Raw genomic sequence first — 20,398 nt, forward strand, 5'->3', positions numbered from 1 at the left:
CATGCTGTCTCACTTTGACATTTTCCCCGCGCAATGGTCAATAAGAATTTAGTACGCTAACACGTGGTATCTAAAATAATTTTTGTTAGTACAATGTAACATTTTATAAGCGTCGGTGGTAAGTAAGTAGGTATATTGATTCTTACGGTTTTTATTTTGTGTTTGAAATATTCTTGTTCTATGCTATAATAATGTCATCTATTGGTTACAATATTTAAGTTGTACGTATGCAGTTCATCGTGGGATACTTATTCGTGCGCCGCAGTACGCGAAACATGAGTTCGTATAACATGGTTATCAAATGATGAGTTCTTCGTTGAACATTTCACCGTGGAACACATTTGTATGTATCTTATAAAATGCGGCGATAGTTTGCAAGTACTGTTCCGATTAGATTAACCCTAACCTAACCTAACCTAGTAAACACATCTTATAAAATTCGCCACATGTTGTAGCATACGTACAAATATACTCCACGGTGAAATGTTCAACGAAGAACTGGTCATTTGATTAAATGTTACACGAACTCATGTTTCACGTACTGCGGCACACGAATAATAAGTGTCCTGCGGTGAACTGTTTACGTAAAAATTTCCGGATACGGTAATCTATTAATCAAAAAATAAGTTATTATATTAAAAATGTAGTAAATTGATAGTAAAACTGCGTTATTAAGTGATTTATGGATGTTACATACGTAAAAGAAACGAAGATACAATGTTACATTCGTCAAAAGACAAGGAACAGCATGTCCGATTTAGCTAACTGACTTCTGACACCAGATAGATTATAGTAAGTCTTTCTTATGATGGCTGAGTGGTTTACGCGTTGGCTTATAATGTCGTGAGTCCCAGGTCCGAATTAGAAAATAGACATAATAAATAAATAAATAAAAGGTTTCAAAATCAGCCAAGTCCATAATAGATGAATAGGAGAAAAACAGCTTTTTGTTTTCTCGAGTACACAGTCACACACAACTCACAAGGGTGAAAGTTTATATTATTTCAAGTATAGAATATTTAAAATTAATAAGTTCCACATTTTAATAATGCAGAAATGTTAGAAAGCAGTAGTTCTTCATCAATTCACAAAAAAGTCAAAAATACCCAAAGGTAGATTTGGCTGTTTTTGAAATCTAGCGAGACTATATTGTTTTTAATTTGAGTTTGGAGTCAGAGTATGGTAGAGCAAGCAGCTAACATTTTATTTCTCGAAAAAAAAAAACAAAAATCTGTTAATACAAACCGTCACTCTATGGAGGCCCATATATCGGAAATGGTCTCAGTTAATTTTAACCTTGCATAGTATGGAGCAGTTTTGAATAATTTTCCAAAAAAAACTTTTCCTGAGTTTGTTATTGAAAAATAGGATACTAAATTTGAATTTTGTAAAGCACAAAGAATAATATGTCATTATTACATTGAAATATATTTAAAAAATATATATTTAAATTAGCTGCTAACAGCCAATTAATGGCTACAAAGGATTATATATTTCTTTATTATATTATAATATTGCCATGTATTTGCCTTGAAAAATAAGTCACGAAAAATCAGCTTGACAAAAAAATCTATTTATTTTAGTCAACTAGTAAAATATCTGAAATATAAAATAGTAAAATTTACACTGTAGAGTCAACGGATTGTGTCTTTTGTTTATCTATACTTTTTTGTAGCGTTTGCTAACTGTATCATAGAAACTCACGTAAAATGTTGTATAGTAGAACAATTTTATAGTACCTACGATAAAAATAAACCCTAGACCAATTCTAATGTTTATGTTTTTCGGGCTACGCCTTAGAAAAATGTTTCCCTGCGAAGGATTTATCTAATTATTTTTTATGTGGTTTAGGTACTTAATCAAGATTTTATTCGGACCAAATTTATAGGCTATTTAATTTCCTATACTTATTATATAATATAATTCGCTATCTTCCTAGGAAATTTAATAACAAATTCATATTACACGTAACAATGACGTTATTATTGTGATGGTCAAGAAATAGTGAAAGTCACTTAAAAAAGGTTTCTTACTTAAATCACAGCAAATTCAATAAAATTGTCTATGATTCTGTAATTGAAAAAACTTTTTGTGAAGTACCTACATATAAAAGAGTACCTACTACTAACTTACCTCACTTGAAAATACAATATTTTTTTACTATATCAAAGAAATATTGAGGCACGTGTATTATTTTACCACGTTTTTATTAGCTCGTATTCTTGTTTGTCCAGTACAATTTTTTTCTTGTTTGTCCAAGATTTGTATTAGACGATTAAAGATTTCAGAACACGATGACAATGCATTCTTATTAATACTTTTAGCCATCTTTAAGTATAATTGAATTCATTTTCAGTTAATTCTGTTTTGTATGGAAAGTTATTTCGGAAAAAAATCGTAAAAAGTAAAACACTATTATTGGTTGCTAAGGGAGTCCTAGCAACTAAATTTTTATTATAAACGTGCGTTACTATGGAAATTAATATGAAATGTCAAAATGACATTTCAGTATTCTATATATTTATGCAGTATTTCTATCAAGTACAAAAAAAAGTATTTATTAATACATAGAATTGTCAAGTTTATATGATTCAACAGAAAATTTAACAACGTGGTATAAAAGTTCTTTTTATCTTGTAATTATTTGTTGTTAGATTGGAAAGCCTAAAATTAGAAAAAAAAATGAAATAATAAAATAATTAAGTATACCTACAGTTTTTTTGAAATATCATACATACAATAGGTTTTTTTATTTTAATAATTAATAAATAAATTATTTAGGTTTGGTTCCAGGCTAGTATAAATAATTATTTTTCTCGCTCCACTTGACTATTAATTTCCAAGCTGTAAAGCGCCCAGACCCGGTGCTAAAAATGTGCTTACGGTATCAAATACTGGTGACAATAAAGAAAATTTTCGTTTCGTTTTTCAAATAGATGTTATTGACAAAAAACATAACACTGCCGCGTCATTATTTTTCAAAATAGGTCCTGTCAATAAACGTAGTATAAATACATTACGTTAGTGATTTATATGTTCCAAAATATGTAAACTTTGTATTTATTTTTCAATAATATCTCTTTTACGAGAAATGGTTGTCAGTCACTTGTTCAGTCCATTAAGTACGAGCTCCGTATCAAATTCAAATTGATAATGAACAATTCCATATCCACGGCCACGGCATTCCATATCAAGTGCCAGTAACACTGTAAATTATTTACTATTTCTATTATAAAATATCGATAAAAATAGGGAAGACGAGGTAAAAAAAGAAGCCATTTGGTAGAGAGTGCAAGTTTTTTTTTTAAATATTTTTTATTAAATTTTGTAAATTTTCTATAGTAATTATACTTACTAGAAAATTTTGCTCACAAAATCCTACGTAATAGTTGTATGGGGGTCCCGACAAAACCACCCGGACATTGCCGACAAAACAATTTAGAAATGAGACAATGTTTATTTTTACATAATAAAGATATAAATTATTTAAAATTAAATTTTGATATTGTCTGCTAACCTTCTTAAATATTCTAAATTAAAAATACTACCATACAAAAGTATTAACTCTTGCAGTCTTTCACATCAGATTGAATACGTAGTATCAGCATTTTTTTGTTAAGTGTTAAAATCTGATGATTTTAAGTTATTACTCTACTATCAGCTGTAACGGATTAAATCTCAAATTACGCTGATTATCGTAAGTATGTTAATTTCTATCGATACGCAATTCGAAAAACCAAAAAAGCACTAGTTTTTTATATTTTTGTATTTTTTGCGGGCGGTTTTGTCTAGGCGGATTTGTCCGAGCGGTATTGACGAGCACTGGTCCGGATGGATTTTGTTTGGCGGCAATGTCCGGGCGGTTATGTCGGGGTGCCAGTTGTATGTGTTAAGCTTTTAATTAGTTGGGTAAATATCTGTACCCTAGATGATTTTCAAATGTTATATTGAATCATACATGGCAAAGAGGTTGGCGATCTATGCCGGTTAAATAAATCACCATTATTCACTCTATTTATTATTTATTTTATTTTATTTCACGTTAAAAATTTTAATTTACCCATCCAAAGATTCTAGCAATGATAAATACTATTTTGATTAATAATCCAATGTTATAAAATTTTCATAGATACCTATACTAAAAATAAACATTGTGTATACGACAGTTGATAATGGGGATGGAATAAATACCTTGACTCTACAGCAACTTTAGATGATATCTGACTCGGCACAGTTACTACTGTTTTCCTCGACACTTATTGTTTAACTTTGTCCTTTGCTCTCTGTTTCTCTTTATCAACATTTTCGACTCCAATGAGTCTACGTGGAGTTTCGAATTAGAGTAGGCATTTGAGACAAAGACATCTCTGAATTTGGTTGTAGATAGTTTTATAATGAACCATGAAGCTTTGACACTATCTGGCATTTCAATTATAGCACTTATATTTTAAATACCCTACTTTATCGGTTTAACGTACAATATAATATAATGCTATCGTAACAACTTGAACTAATATATAATTTTTAATTACTACCTAAAGCCCACATGCATAGAGTGTTGTCGTTTAGACAGGGCGTTGAGATCCTTTTCGTAGACATAATCTAAGAGACGTAGTTATTTTTTTGTGATACATCTACGTTATACAGTAGTATACACAAAAAATCACGGTATCGGACAACGAAGCGGTCATGGCTCACACTTCTCAAATCTGTAGCTTGGTATTTGATGGGAACTACGTACCCGCGCACTTTGGATTTATCTGCATAATATGAGAGACACAGTTTCTTTCATAATTCGTCTACCAAAGATGATAATATACCATCAATCATGTTAAGAAAAGTAGATGGTCGTGGATACTTCTCCTTTCTTAGTATTTTAAAGGTACCGCGTGTTCGCCTATATTTTGTAAGAGCAATATTATGATATACCTACGCATTTTGACTTCTGACAGGTGTTGAGTATGCATTTATATTGTTTTACCATCACTCTTCTTCTTTTTTAATATCACGACCGAATGATTTAACCGCCGAGCAAAAGCTTTCTAGAACCACGACTTGGTTCTATCCCTCTTGGTATCCTGCTGCACTCAGAGCCTGTTTCGGTGGAAAATCTGAGGCCCTGTTGATTTGACCTATTCATCTAGCTCTTCATAGCCTTCTTCGAATTATTCCAATTGATCACATAATACAATGCGAGAGGACCGGCGAGTGACAAGAATTCTTGAATGACCCACGTGGTGTCAATACACTGTAAGTAGCGAACATATGCTAAAAAGAAGACTATTACATTTTATTGGTAGGTATATATTATTGAAAGTACCTAGCTTAAATCCTAATATTATATAATCAATAAAAAATCTAGGCCATTCATTTTTAGGGATCCCCAAGGGTGGAGGGGTCCATTTGCATATACATAAATCTCATTTCATCGTTTTCGCTGTGGGTATATATTTATATTAATTTGGAATGATTGGTTTATAATCTAGAACATTTATACTATAAAATAAGTTAACCGTATATATCACTACAATTATTATTGGTATGCGGTGACTTTAGTTTTACGTGATGCTTTTTAAAATTAATTGCACAACATATAAATAATATTATTACACGGTACATGATCGGTTACTTTTAGGGATGCTCGGCACACATAACATTTATAAATAAACCGCACGCTTCTATCGCTCTAATATATTGATTTGAATCGGTATCAGTATTGTTGAATGGAAAATTGAAATATAGAAAATACACCGATATTCTAAATATCAATTAAGTACCTTTTATAAAGTATTGATTTATAAATGAACGAATTATAAAATAAATTATGTTGAAATTTTCAAATACCTAACTTAAGAAGATTGCTTAGTTCCTACACAATATCATGATCATGGTCTTCCCAGGTTTTACCAGTTAGTTATTATAAATTTTAACTTAATTGTGACTTTTACTCTAACGATTAGTATCTTCATCTAAAAACTTTCGACAATATTTCATTCTGGCATATTGTTTCACTGAAAACAATACATAATATTGTAATTATTATTCATATTGTTCCTAACTTTACAAGGATCAATGTATTCAAAATTTATATTCAAATACATCCCAAATAGATATAAGTTAGCAAGATATAATGTAAGATATAAACAAATATAAACTAGGAAATAACGAAGAAAGCAATTTTACATTGTAGTAACGCTTCCTTCTCTCACTTGTGATAACTCCTAAATAAAATGTGAACGTATTCCTTTCCATGTTTTTAATCAAAAAATGATTCAAAATATTAATTATAATAAATATATATTGGGCACTCAGCTCGGACAGGTGAAAAGCTACATCTATCTGGGACAACAAGTGTCTATAGATGGATGTATATTCGATGAAATTGTTCGCAGAGTAAAGCTAGGCTGGAGTGCTTTTGGCCGCCTGAATAATGTCTTCAAAAGTGACCTTCCACTGTGCCTAAAGCGCAAAGTGTTCAACCAGTGTTTGCTTCCCGTGATCACATATGCGTGTGAAACATGGACCCTAAATAAAAAAAAAGATCCAGAAACTTAGAGTAGCACAACGTGGTATGGAGATGCTGGGCATAACGCGAAAGGACAAAAAGAGGAATGAGTCGGTAAGGAAGCAGACAAGGGTTTGCGATGTAATAGAGTTTATTAAAAGCCCTAAATGAAGATGCGCTGGACACATAGTTTGAAGAAGAGACAATCTTTTGACAAATCTAGTCATTCAGTGGTATCCAAGAAGTACAAAACGTCCGTAAGGTAGACCTAGAGTCCGCTGGATCGATGAAATGATAAAGTTTTGCGGAAGTACGTGGCAACGCAATGCACAGGACCGAGAGAAGTAGAAGCAGCTTGAAAAGGCCGTCATCTAGCAGTGGATAGATTCAGGCTGATGATTATGATGATGATATATATTGGGCAATATATGTGATAAAAGGGGAAGAAAACGTACCCCGATTAGGTCGAGTAACAAATTTAAGTAATTCACTAGAAAACTGATAGTTCAAATACTTCAAACCACAAAGCTTGCAGATAATATGGAAATTTGGAGATGGCTTATTCAGAAAATCACAGTAGGTATGTACATATTCCGCAGCGATCACGAAGGTTACGACGAGAAAAATACTTATTCAATTATTACCACATGTCATTTAAGGGTGATTGTAATGCCATACGCTGGAATGTGAAAACATCAATTTAATTCACTTTATATAGATATGTAATTTTATAATGATAATTATTTTGATTACATTTTATGAATACGTTAATCATTGAAATGTTCTTTCAGGTGTGATTTTTGAAAAATTCACGTAGAAAATTTGAACGTAAGTATGTAGTTAATAATTTAAAAAAAAACATCGATTTTTAGATTCATCGATTCGAGTTTTGCTGTTATGCATCAAAGCTTGATTTGATATAAATTTAAAAAAATAAACTTAAAGCATATTTTTATTTATCTTTTAAATCGATATTTTTTCAAAATGTTTTAAAACTAGACAAATTTCTAAAATCATTTAGTCACATTTTAAACAACATTTTAACGTTTTACAATATTCATAAAATACGGTGTAGGTACTAATAAAAATCGGGTACCCAAAAAACGTACATTATTTACCCAGTTTTCTTTTGTTTTGTGTACATGTTTTTAGATGCTTATCGATTATTCAAAACAAAAGTAATCAGTAAAATGTATTAATTAATTGTATATTTTCCTCTCTGCCAAGTATTATATTTAAAAATATTTATAAAATTATAAATAAACTGCCCAAATTTTAAACTCATATTGCGTTTCTATCTTACGATGTATTATATTTTATACTGAATTAACGGAGTATGAGAAATGTCTAGCCATAGATATAATACAATAATATAATTTTCCATCAAAATAGAGACAATGTATTTGTAACATCGGTTGTAGGCTGTCTGTCAATTTGGGATATACAAAAACAATATGGCTTCTTCCGTAATTTGGCGGTAAAAATGAACATGGCCGCAAAACCAATTTGCGAGCCAATCTAAAAGTCATTCTGCGAGCAGCCACCAAAGCATTCAATTGAAGGAAACGGAAGTGGGTATCTGGACAACAATGTCTGCAACCAAGTTATTTATTATTTGATTTGTGTCCGGGCTACAAAATACACTTATGCTTTATCGAATATAAGTTATTGCCTCTACAAGAAAACGGTCGGTAAACTATTTAAAGAGCAGTAGGTATGTCTCTTGAAAAAAGTATATTTTTTTGATTGAGATGGGTACCTGCTGATGAAAAACTCGACAAATGTAAATAACGCCATAGTAAAATTCCGACATGTTATAATACCGAAATATCGGTTAGGTTAGGCTTTCGCACCAATATACATTATGTACGTCTATTGCACACTACCATATAATTGACATATCGTTATATTAAGGCTATACCTCAGTAGTCAGTTGAGGCATGGTCTAAGAAGATCGTGGCTAGTTGATGCGCGGATTGTGCAAATAACGCGTGCCGAATGAAATATAATTTGTCATATAAATCCAACATGCGTCCATTTAATGTTCTTTTTATTGTTATATTAGTAACAATAATAATATATTCATTGACATGTTTTCTTTTTCAAGTAAATGGGTAACGTTTTTAGTCATCTTTACACGATTTAAGAATTAATACCCCCGTCGCCATCACAAAGCAAATTGATGTGTTCACAGCTCGATGTTTGCTCTCTGATTGCCAGCAAGTCAAGATTTTCGTCGCACCTATAGTTGAAAATTATTTGCCGTTTCACTGAAGTACCGTCTTAAGGAGCAGGGAACAAAATAATCCGATGGATGTTGTCTTCTGGATGAAGTATCACACGGTTTAATTCTCTATATTCTAGAGATTATTGCACAGGAGTAATTGTCCGTGGGTTGTTATCCAGGGGGTAATAAAAAATATTATTCTTAACACACTTCACTTAAGTAAGTACTATCACCAAAATTCTTGGTTGATATGCATTATGTTAATATAATACAGCTCGTTATCATAATAATTATGTTTACACCTCGACTGTGTCTCATGTATTGGTTGACACCACGAGATACGTTCCGTTCAAATGACCAGTACTCTTTCCATGTTTTGTTTCATGCACCAGATTTCCAAACCATACTTGATAATTACTGGTCTTATTAGTGTTTTATTTAATATGCATTTCAAGTGTCAGTCCAGTGTCTTAGATATTTTTAATAATACAATTCATAAATATTACGATGTCAAAATTATAATTTAAATGTCAGAAAACGTTATAACTTTATTAATGTGTTGTTTACTATATTATAATAAAACATTTATAAAGAGCTATTGTAATAAAAACAGTGAAATTCTAGTATTTTTATACTTCATTTAGCCATTAGCTTCTGCCTTCCATACCAAAGAGCCAAATTGTATAAAACAAATGAACTTATTCGCGGAGAAACAAATTCTACTCCTTCTGTTTTGTTTCACATTATGTCTTTGATGTGTCGTGAAAATCTTTTTGCTTCACTGTACAATGATGAAATATTAGGCCTGATATATTTTCAGAAATATTACAATTACAATCAAATAATAATATGTATTTCTGGCTTAGTAATATATTTTAATTGAATACCTTTATTTTACTATGAATTCAAGATTTTTATTTAAATAGAAACTTAATAGAATATACTTTATGTTATGTAGTGTAGGGGGATTTTAATAGTGGTGTATAATATTATAATAGATGCTATGCATTCGTATTGTTTTATTACGATATTATTATTATGATGTATACAATTAGTAGGTAATAAATTTAGATCATAATTATATTTTAAACAAATAACGAGAAATATAATGAGATGCTGTTATATTAATCTTTTATATTACATCACTTGGTGTTGATTGATTTTACGTCAATAAAATTTTGATAGAGTTAGACAAATAATTCTGAATTTGTACTCTGAAACATTTAAATATGTCAGCTTATATTAATGCAGTGATGTTCTGTTGTTAAAATTATGCACATTATGACAAGTTGCTGTTTCAGATTGTTTGTGATTATTCATCTAAATATTCTAAATAGTGATGGACCATTGTATAAAATACTTAATTTACGTTTGAAATAATAATTTATACACAGGGTTTTCATCTGAATGAAATGCTGGCCAATGAAATAATATGACGTAGATATATTGAATTAACCTTTTTTCATTGCAATAATTTTTGCGAATTGTCGTGATTATTTATCTAAATAATAATGGTTTACCATTCATTCATAGAAAATTTAAGTTTTAGGATTTTTCTTGCCAATATTTACACATCTGGGTAATAATTTATAGAATTGACTGATTGCGACAATCTAAATATACTTACTTGCGCCATTTGACAGATACGCGTGATGAGAGTTTTTGGTAGTTATGAATTAAGAAAGGGTTAACTGTCAAACCGAGCTGTGATACTGTTTAACAAAAGTTTTTACCTTTCTAAACAATATGTAATGTAATAATACTTATAAGTAGTTTATGATTTGGTATTCACTGTTAATTGTTGATCGAAATGCATTAAAATGTTAATTAAAACATAATAATATTATGTATTATAAGTTCAATTTATTTTAATATTAGTCAAAACCAGCTGAAAATGTACCTTTGGAGCGCACAAAATGAGTCCTGGCTAATATTAAAATGTATGAAATTATTTACTAATGAATGTGAAATAAATTAGATTAAAATGGTGTCCAAAAGTAGACTAGAGTTCGCTGGATCGACAAAATAGTTTAATTTTGCGGCGGTACGTACAGTAAGGCAGCGCATTGTACAGAATCGGGAAGAATGTAATCAGCCTGAAGAGGCCTTCATCTAGTAGTAAATAGATTCAGGCTGATGATACTGTATAGACATAAGATTAGTCAACGTTTTTGATTCTACGTTAAATATAGCATGACGTGCTAACTTCTGAAAGCTTTTTGCCAACTTAATTTCAACCCAATAAACTGTTCGTATTCGCAGAGCAGTGACGTCAGAGGACACAGTGACATACGTCATACGAGGGCAATATACATTTTCTTGGATAGTTTTTTCTTGTTTTTCGCACAGAGATATAATAAAATGATATATTTAACGACGTCACTGGCACTGGCTTGGAATAAAATGTACGGCAGTTTTGGATTTTTCTCTGCTCTGAATACAAATTTGCCGAAAATTTTATACTACAAAAATCTGTGGACAAAGCTCTAGTAAAATGGTAAAATGGAATTACAGATTTTATTTACTCGCATTTTTGTGTCAAATAATTTATATATTTATATCAGTTTTCTAGTGTCAATTTCACGTAAACACAAATTAAACATTAATTTATTTTATAATATAAGTTTTTAGAAACTAGCCATATATGAAAAATTCTTGGATTAAAGATATTATTTGCTCATTGAATCGTCAGGTACGATTCCGATTGCAGAATGATAGTAACATCATGAGTAAAATTAATTTTTAATATTATAATATAATATAATTAATAATATAATTAATTAACAATTACATTAAACACATTGTAGGTAGGTACGTCATTGTTTCGACAACTTTACTTGTTTGCACATTGTATCCATATTAACACATATGATATAAAGCGTAGAAACGATTGGTGAAGATGCTAGATCGATAGCATTACTAACAAAACTTTTTGGTGTAACCAAAGTAATATTAATATAAAGATAATAAAATATATTATTATTCAGATAACTTTTTAAATAAAAATTTTGGTAAGTATATTTTTTATAGTGCAGTGTATTTTTAAGCCAACAACAATCTCATAATCAGAAACATGACAAGGGGTCTATCCTGATTTCCTTCAATGACAGCTATCCCCCTCCCCCCAACCAAAGTGGCCGGATTACAATGTAGTACCTACTCCAAGCATTCGGCAATCATCAGTAACTCCATCTAATCAGCGAATCTTTTGATTACCTCTTTTCCTATGCCCATTTTATACGGTTCATACGACCTAGCCAGCGCATTCTTCCTCTTGTTTGATTAAATTGTGCTGGAAGCTTTATCGAGGCAGTAATTTGATAACACTCTTAGCACTTAACAATAAAATTTCCGTTTGATATCGTTTTTAAATAACTAGTTTACTTAAATAAATCCGCGAAATTATTTAATTGTGACTACCAAACATCGCAATAAATGCCTAAATCTTCCATCAATAATCATGTAATCTGCTGAGTTAGGAAGAAAAAAAACTCGTACATAATAACAGTTATAACTTTTAAATAAATGAAACAAAGTGAAAATAGAAATAGTCAAAACAGTACCATTGTTTTGACTCGGCGATGCTGGAAGAATGGAGAGTAGGTAGTCGGGAACTAGCACTTAGAGCCGAACCACACCGGGCGACTCTGGTCTCGAAACCAGTCGCCGAGACCAGACCGATGCATGCAGTTATATGGAGCATGCCACACCTGGTCGCCCAGTAGTCGCGCAAGCAATAAAGTCGGGAGACCAGTAAAATCTCGTTCGTGCGCTCGGTCTGGTCTCCCGGTCTCTCTGGAGGTCAATTCACGACTGAAGCACAAGTGACCAGTTGCGCAAACTTTACACAACTTGCTTCAACTGTAGCATATTAAAAGTCAACCGCTGGGTGTCACTAGGCCAGGCTTTGGTAGTACACATGCTTTCACGGTAGGGGCGCTCGCAACTCTCCGTTTGACATAATAAACGTCAGATTTCGTATCGTACGTAATATTGGAGAAAGCTGTTGATCTATTGTTTTACATTTACCACTTATTACCACATATTACCGCTAAAATTATTATTTCGTGTTTCAATTCTCATTTAAGGATGTATTTAATGTGATTTTGTAATACAGAAACACACATGTTTGTTTGCAAAATACAACGGAAATTCCGTGTTGTAATCTTGTTGTATATTGTTATATTGGAGACGTAACTAGCGTGTTTAAAGAGTAATTGGTTACGTACTTCAACTATGAATGATTTAATCATGCAACGTTAACGGTAAGTACTGATTAAAATGAAGTCATTACCAAAATGGATAAAAATGTTATTTAATTTGACAATAGTGCCGTTTGACATGTTTACTTTCTATCTTACTCTAACGCATGGACATGAGGTATAAGCATGTTGAATGCTTTCTCACTCGCACTTATATGCCGTTTACCCGTTTCACGCGAAGCTCTGTACACCCAATATCTCCTGTAAAACTAAAAATTTTACGAGCTTCAATTGACGGTCGTCGGGCGATCGGTAGCGATGTATGAAAACATATAACAATGTATTGAGCGCTGCCACACTAGGCGACCAGTCGCCGGCAGCCACGCCGCGGATAAAACGTATTTTTGCATACCTGCGTGTACATTCATTATTATTATTATTATTGACTGCCTCTCTGGTCGCCGGCAAGTGGCCCGAGTAAATCGCCCGAAGAGACCAGTTGCGCGACTGGTCTCGAGACCAGAGTCGCCCGGTGTGGCTCGACACTTAGTGTGCATGCACATAAAATATTCATACAAATTGTTACTTCAATCAATATATATGTCCTGTATCTAGTATAAAAAGCAAAATATACGAAAGGTGCGACGAAATTTTGGACCCGCTGGCAATCGGAGAGCGAAAGTCGAGCTGTGAATACGTCAAGTTGTTTCGTGATGGCGACGGGGGTATTAATTCTTAAATCGTGTAAACATGACTAAAAAATGTTACCCATTTACTTGAAAAAGAAAACATGTCAATGAATATTTATTATTATTGTTACTAATAGAACAATAAACAGAACATTACATGGACGCATGTTGGATTTATATGATAAATTATATTTCGTTCGGCACGCGTCATTTGCACAATCCGCACATCGCCTAGCCACGATCTTTTTAGACCATGCCGCAACTCAGGTATAGCCTTAATATTTAATTTCCACAAATCCGAATCTTAATCTAACCTAATCTAATTTATACTAAAACAAACCCTTCCATATCAGTAGGTACTAAAAAATAAAACACGCAATTAAATAATAAGATTGTCAAACTATGGCTCTAAATTATTTACATTTTGCGAATACTTACGACTGATCTAAGTATGTCCAAAGGCTAATTAGACACAATATTAAAGTTCTACGGACGTCTTTGAAAATATGATTCTGCTTTGGAATCGTACGTATGTGTTACATATAAATAGAAATAAAGGAACAACAATAAATTTAATTTATTTGGCAGTGACTCCTTTAAAGTATACCATTTCACATCTTTTGCAGTTTACCATGACACCGTTGGGCAGGAATTAATGGCTTTTTTATGGATGTACATACCCCAACAGTCCAAGAAACTCATTTAAAATAGAACTGACGATAGTCAAGAGACTTTAACTGAAATAATTGGACTGTATAGAAAAATATAGAAAAAAACAGGCAGGCATTGGAGAGAAAATGCTGATTTCATAAATATTGTATACACCTTTTCTGTATTATGTTATATTATATGAATTTACAAAATAACGGAAAACTGAAAAAAAATGATTAATAGTATTATTTTTATTAATGATTAACAATCGTTACGAATCCGCGAATGTCATACATGTATAATACCGAAATATTTTTTACACAATATTAATCTGTAGGTATATTCAACCGTATTGTTATAATTATAGACATTTCATAAGACCCACAGTATAATATACATTTTACTCTAGACCGGTGGTTTTCAAAGTATTTCGTCTCGCGGCGCCATACTGTCTAAAGATTTAAAAATACCAATTGATTACGCCTGCTGTTATCCATGCAGTTTATCAAATCTTGGAATCTAGCTACGCATAACTTTGCAATTTTTTTTTGCACTTTTTACTGCACTGATACGCCTCTTTGCCTGATTACCTCGCATAAAATTAAATTAAATGATATTCACTAGTATTAATATATGTAGTAATAAATAAATAAATAAATAGATAATATATTTTAAAAAAATGTTTTTAGAATATAATTACATCATTTTCATCCTAGAACCGGAGTGCAAAGTTATGAAGTGGCAACTCTACTCAATGACATACTTACCTAGTACAAAAAAAATGTCTCAAAATTCGGCAAGAGTAGTGTATGTCGATGATTTCTTTAAATAAACCATTTCTATAATTCAACGAATAATTCACAAGATTTTGAGAATGTAATATTCCATAAATTGAACATACATAACTTGAAAACACCTCAGAACCCACTAGAAAAAATCATATTCAAAAAAAAATACGATGCTAGACCGGTTTACATTCTTCGGCTTTCATTTCGATAATGATGATATTGTAATATTACAATAAAGTTATTACATTATTATCATATAAATTTGTATGTTTTACGAATATGTAAGTAGTTATAAATATGTTTTTAATATAATTAAGTGTTATACATATTTTCTATTATTATCCTTTATTATAATGTAATTAAAATTACAAGAAATGTAGTAGTTGGTAGTAGAGCAATTAATGTTCATCGTCGATAAACAGAATATTTTTAAGTAATTACTTTTCATTGATCGGTTTCCTTGTATTAATTTTATTCGAATTATTTAATAAGTGCACGAATTTTATAATATTAAGTAATTTTAAGAACTACATACTTATACTACCTATATTATTTAAAAGAGTGCAGTTTCTTTTAATAAATGCCTACTAACTTAATAAATAAAATAGTGAATTTATTTTTATAAAATAAATAAAAAAAATATCAAATAAAATTATAAAAAAGAATTGATATTATTTTTGATTTATTCGTCTGTCTGACACACACTATGTATGCCAAAGTTATGTACATCTAACAATAAGCTATATCAATAAGTTTACGTCTTTGTTGCCCGATCGCATTAATATAACATAATATACGTTCCATCCCTCTCATGCAGTCTGCACTTAATCTTTAATCACGTATATGTAGTTCGCTCAAACGCTTAAAAATTAAAAAAAAATATATTAAATACACCGGCTTTATCGAAATAGATACCTACCAATGTACATTGGTATTCAATGATTCTATAAATATTGTGACTCTATATTGCTTTGCTCATTATATAAAACTTATTGTTAGCTAAATAGTATTATTGAGAGCATCGATAATAATCTTGACGAGTGGCACTGACTGGTATTTTTTCTAAAGTCTGTCTTCTATAAGCTGGCGTGCCGGTTCCCCCCCCCCCGATTCAGCATTCATCTCTTTCCCTCCCATTGAAAACTTGCAATTACTAGTTGAACGCGATGGCACTATGCTTTCCGTGTGACGTGTACGCCAGTTTATAGAATACAGACTCTAGTACAGTAATTGACTACAATCCGGTGTGGATCTTGCCCGCCTCGCGAATAGGTTTATTAACAGATTTTTTAAAACAATAAATAATATTGATGTTATCTATTTGCTCAACCTATAATATTGGAACTCGAGTTAAAAAACAACTTGTTAATTTACCAGACACGAAATTCTTACCCGAAACACACAATTTAATAAGCAGATATTAATATAATATTATGTTATCGCTCGTTCATTGGGGGGGGGCATATATCATATTATTAAGGGAAAAAAATAATATAAGTAGGTACTCACAGCTATACAATCTAGGTTTCACTGTATATCTTAAACGAGATCTTATTGTATTACGTTGTAAATAATAGGACTTAGAAAGTTTATTGGCTTAGGAGGAAGAGTAAGTTGTAAACTCAACTACATAAATCCAAAATAGATTATAAACTCTCAAAACTTCAATAATATTAATAATCGTTATTAACTTACGATATTTGGAATGATTTACAACTTATAAGCCTCAGTTAGGCTATTAAAGCTTACTAGAATACCAAAAATATATTATTTGTAAACAGATATCCCATAAATCAGACAGGAAATTTGTTAGTGTACTTACTTGAATTAATATTTTGACTCTTTAAATATATTTAATACAATGTACATCCATGTTTTTTTTTTCATTTCAAATTAATTATATTTTCTGCATTCAAAAGATTTTCTCGTCTTGTTTCTCTTTTCACTAAAATTTTAGCCACGCAGCTTATTTCGAGCGTGGCACGCGTTCTAAATTTGGCTTGTTTTTTACTCGGAATTAATTAACTTAAAGTCGCAACTCTTGTCTTATTTAATAACAAATTAATAGATTCACTTTGAGAATGTTTAAATAACCAAATATTTTATATAAATTCATGAAATCGAGTGGGTAACCAGACGCTTCAGGATTATTGGATGGAAGATACCTACTAACATACAGAGTAAAATATATTTTTCTGCCTACTTTTCCATGTCATCATTAAATTTATTCATTTTCAATATCGTACATTCACTAATAATTATGTAATACCATTTAGTGAACTTTATAATAACAAATTTAAGACGTTCAAAGCATTAAGAGCGTACATAAGTGAAACGGAAAATAATTTTCCACAGTATGTGGGACGTAATTTCGGCCGCGTTGCCAGTCGAAGAGCGATAGTCGACCTGTGAGCACGTCAATTTGTTTTGTGATGGCGTCGGAGGAATATATTCTTAAATCGTGTAAAGATGACTAAAAAATGTTCCGCACGTACTTGAAAAAGAAAATATGTCAATGAATATACTATTATTATTACGAATATAATAATAAACATAACATTAAAAGGGCATATGTTGAATTTTTATGACAAATTATATTTCGTTTGGCTCGCGTCATTTGCACAATCCGCGCATCGCCTAGTCACGATATTTTTAGACCATGTCTCAGCTGAGGTATATCTTTAAATGAAATAACAAAGCGAAGGAAGCAGTAGGTACCTACCTATTAGAAAAACAGTATAAAGAGTAAATAATAATAAAAATATAAAGTAGAGGAGTAGGACGGAAAAGAACCCTGAATGTGATAAGTAGATAACATTTTAACAATTTATAAAATAACGTCCACCTATTATATTTATCCTGACGTAGGTGGAATATTTCAATATTTAAAGCAATTTGGCTGAACAGAGTTATTGCCTAATTAACATAAACAATAACTTACTAATTAGTTATAATTCTTAGAAGAACAAACAACTGTTGCTTCCGATTAGGGGGTACAGGTTCTCATTTATACCGCGACTATAAGCATGGAAAAACATAACTTGGAAATGCCTAAGAAGTATAAAAAGTCTTCTAAAGACTACAGCATTCGGCCGGTAAGCGAGTATACTTTTGAAAAATGATCCTCAAACCTGTATCCAGCGGATTCCAGTCTATGTGCTTTACCAATTAATCGATATTTATAAAACTATAATAACGGGAAAAAACACTAACAACTATGCGTCCGAGGTTGTATCAAATTCTGTCTATATTAACTACTATATTTTGTGATTTGGAATCAAGCTTCTCAATCTGAAATCTTGATTCCACCAGGATCTCCACAATATTTGAGTTTTAAAATAGTTCCTAATATTTTTTAATGAATATCTTGAGAAATTACGGTTTTATGTTTCCAAAATACGAGTATGTATTCCTTATGAGATAAAAAATACATTCTTATCATGTTAATCCGAATTCAGTCTTTGAATTACAAAAGTGGTAGCCATATTATGTTTAATAGATTTTTTTCAATATTATTAACAACCCCATTAAATTTATTCACTATTATTATAATATGTGATTATTAAATGAAGGAGTCCCCCGAAAAGGGGTCTATATGCAAAAACAAAATTTTTCAGGAGAGGAAAAAAACATTTTATTCGATCATGTGGACTTTTGGAGTATCTATATCTGTGATATAATTATGTTAATGAAAGCACTCTTTATCATTGACAAAATTTTAATTTTTTTATTTTGGATAATAAAATAAATCATATGGACCCCTCTTATATGTTAAGCATTTTAGTATTGCTAATATCTCAAAAACTGTGGCAGATAAAATAATAAAACTCATAACGTGAGCAATGCTATGCAAATAGACCCGTTTTAATCAATAAAATAACTTTTTGACATGATGTATTATATGGACCCCTTTTCGGGGACACTTTCAAATCAATGACAATACGGATCCGATCTTCAATACTGTTTTTAATGTAAAAGTTATTCGGTGTCAAAATTAGAACTATTTTTTATAAAATATGTGTCGAAACGAATATAACTCTTTCTCTCCTATAAAATGACCAACAATAATTATTGGATTCAACACACAACTTAGTAGTAAGACACACGGCGCTGCAAGTTACCACGTTCGCGTTGCGTTGACCTGGATACTAAGTGGGTTTGGTTTTTCCAGATGTGCATTGTATTGTCTATACTCAATGCAAAAACCAAACGGCAAAGCAGCGGCTTAGTCCTGCCTTTATCATGTTTTACACAGAAAATATTATGAATGCTATATGTATTGATATGAAAAAGAAAATGTTTTGAATAGATGGCGTACGCCTTTCAGTGAGCTTGGTTTATAACAGTGAAAGCCTACTTACAATTTTATCCCGCGAAGAAAAACATCTTGTTGACTCAGTTAAATGCACCTAGAACAAAAAACACCGACTATAAGGATCTTTTCACAAAAAAAATATGGTGACAAATTATTGTAAACACTCGTATTTCACGAACCAATTAAAAACGGTTTCAGTTTCTTTGCTGAAAGTTGAACGGATGTGAAAATGCGGAGAAACTTGGCACTGTGAATTTATCCATTCAACAAGATTAATATTCAATAAAAGATTCAGTAAGAGACATTTAAATATATTATGGCGCCAAAATTATTGAAACCTACATGAAATCATAATTAGAATCAGCTTGAATACGTTTTTATGTATCACCAGCGACAACCCGCGGCATTGTCCGCATAAAATACTGAAATAAAATGTTGACATACATGTATACAAAATTAAGAAATAGACGTACTCGATTATTTTTTTCAAATCAATAAAATAGGACAAGCCAACCACGTTCCATTTCTATAAATATCCACCCAGGTCCTTTAAAGACATACGTTGGTATCACAATCGATTGAAAACTCAAGCGAGTCTAATGGTTTACTTTGATTGTATGTAGGTGCGCGACTCAACTCACCACTCTACCACTGCTATTTAACAATTTTATATGCGTGATGAATTAAGTGTTATTTATGAAAAGTTTCATCTTTTAACTTCGGAAATTTATCAATAAGTTTTTGAGTTGTAACAAACCAAAATGACAAAGTCACAACAATACTTTCTTTTAAACAAGTATAGATTTCTACGACAGCAAAACATATTAAATGTCTTGTTTTCATTGGACAGAAACTTTATCAAGCTGACCTTTCTCGTTTTAATAATATGTTAAGTAGTTCTTAAGTACACAGTGATGTGCTTAAGTAGAGTTTGGGTCATAATCTCAAAGACCAACTTTGAGACAGACCAATCTATTCAATATACTATGACCATCTTTTGTTGAGAAAAATAATACAGACA

General features: G+C 31.3%; 1 long non-coding RNA gene across 1 annotated transcript in view; it reads right to left on the bottom strand.

The window, feature by feature from the left end:
• LOC147071869 (uncharacterized) overlaps positions 1-20,398 on the bottom strand; it is a 503,478-nt gene that overhangs the window by 330,838 nt on the left and 152,242 nt on the right. The window contains exon 3 of the long non-coding RNA XR_015070642.1: positions 19,424-19,471. This is a non-coding gene — a long non-coding RNA (uncharacterized LOC147071869). The remainder of the gene's footprint in view (positions 1-19,423; positions 19,472-20,398) is intronic.

This window comes from Rhyacophila brunnea, unplaced genomic scaffold (genome assembly GCF_057557595.1).
Source record: "Rhyacophila brunnea isolate RB1 unplaced genomic scaffold, BYU_Rbru_1.0 scaffold_2, whole genome shotgun sequence".
In the NCBI taxonomy this organism is placed as follows: domain Eukaryota; kingdom Metazoa; phylum Arthropoda; class Insecta; order Trichoptera; family Rhyacophilidae; genus Rhyacophila; species Rhyacophila brunnea.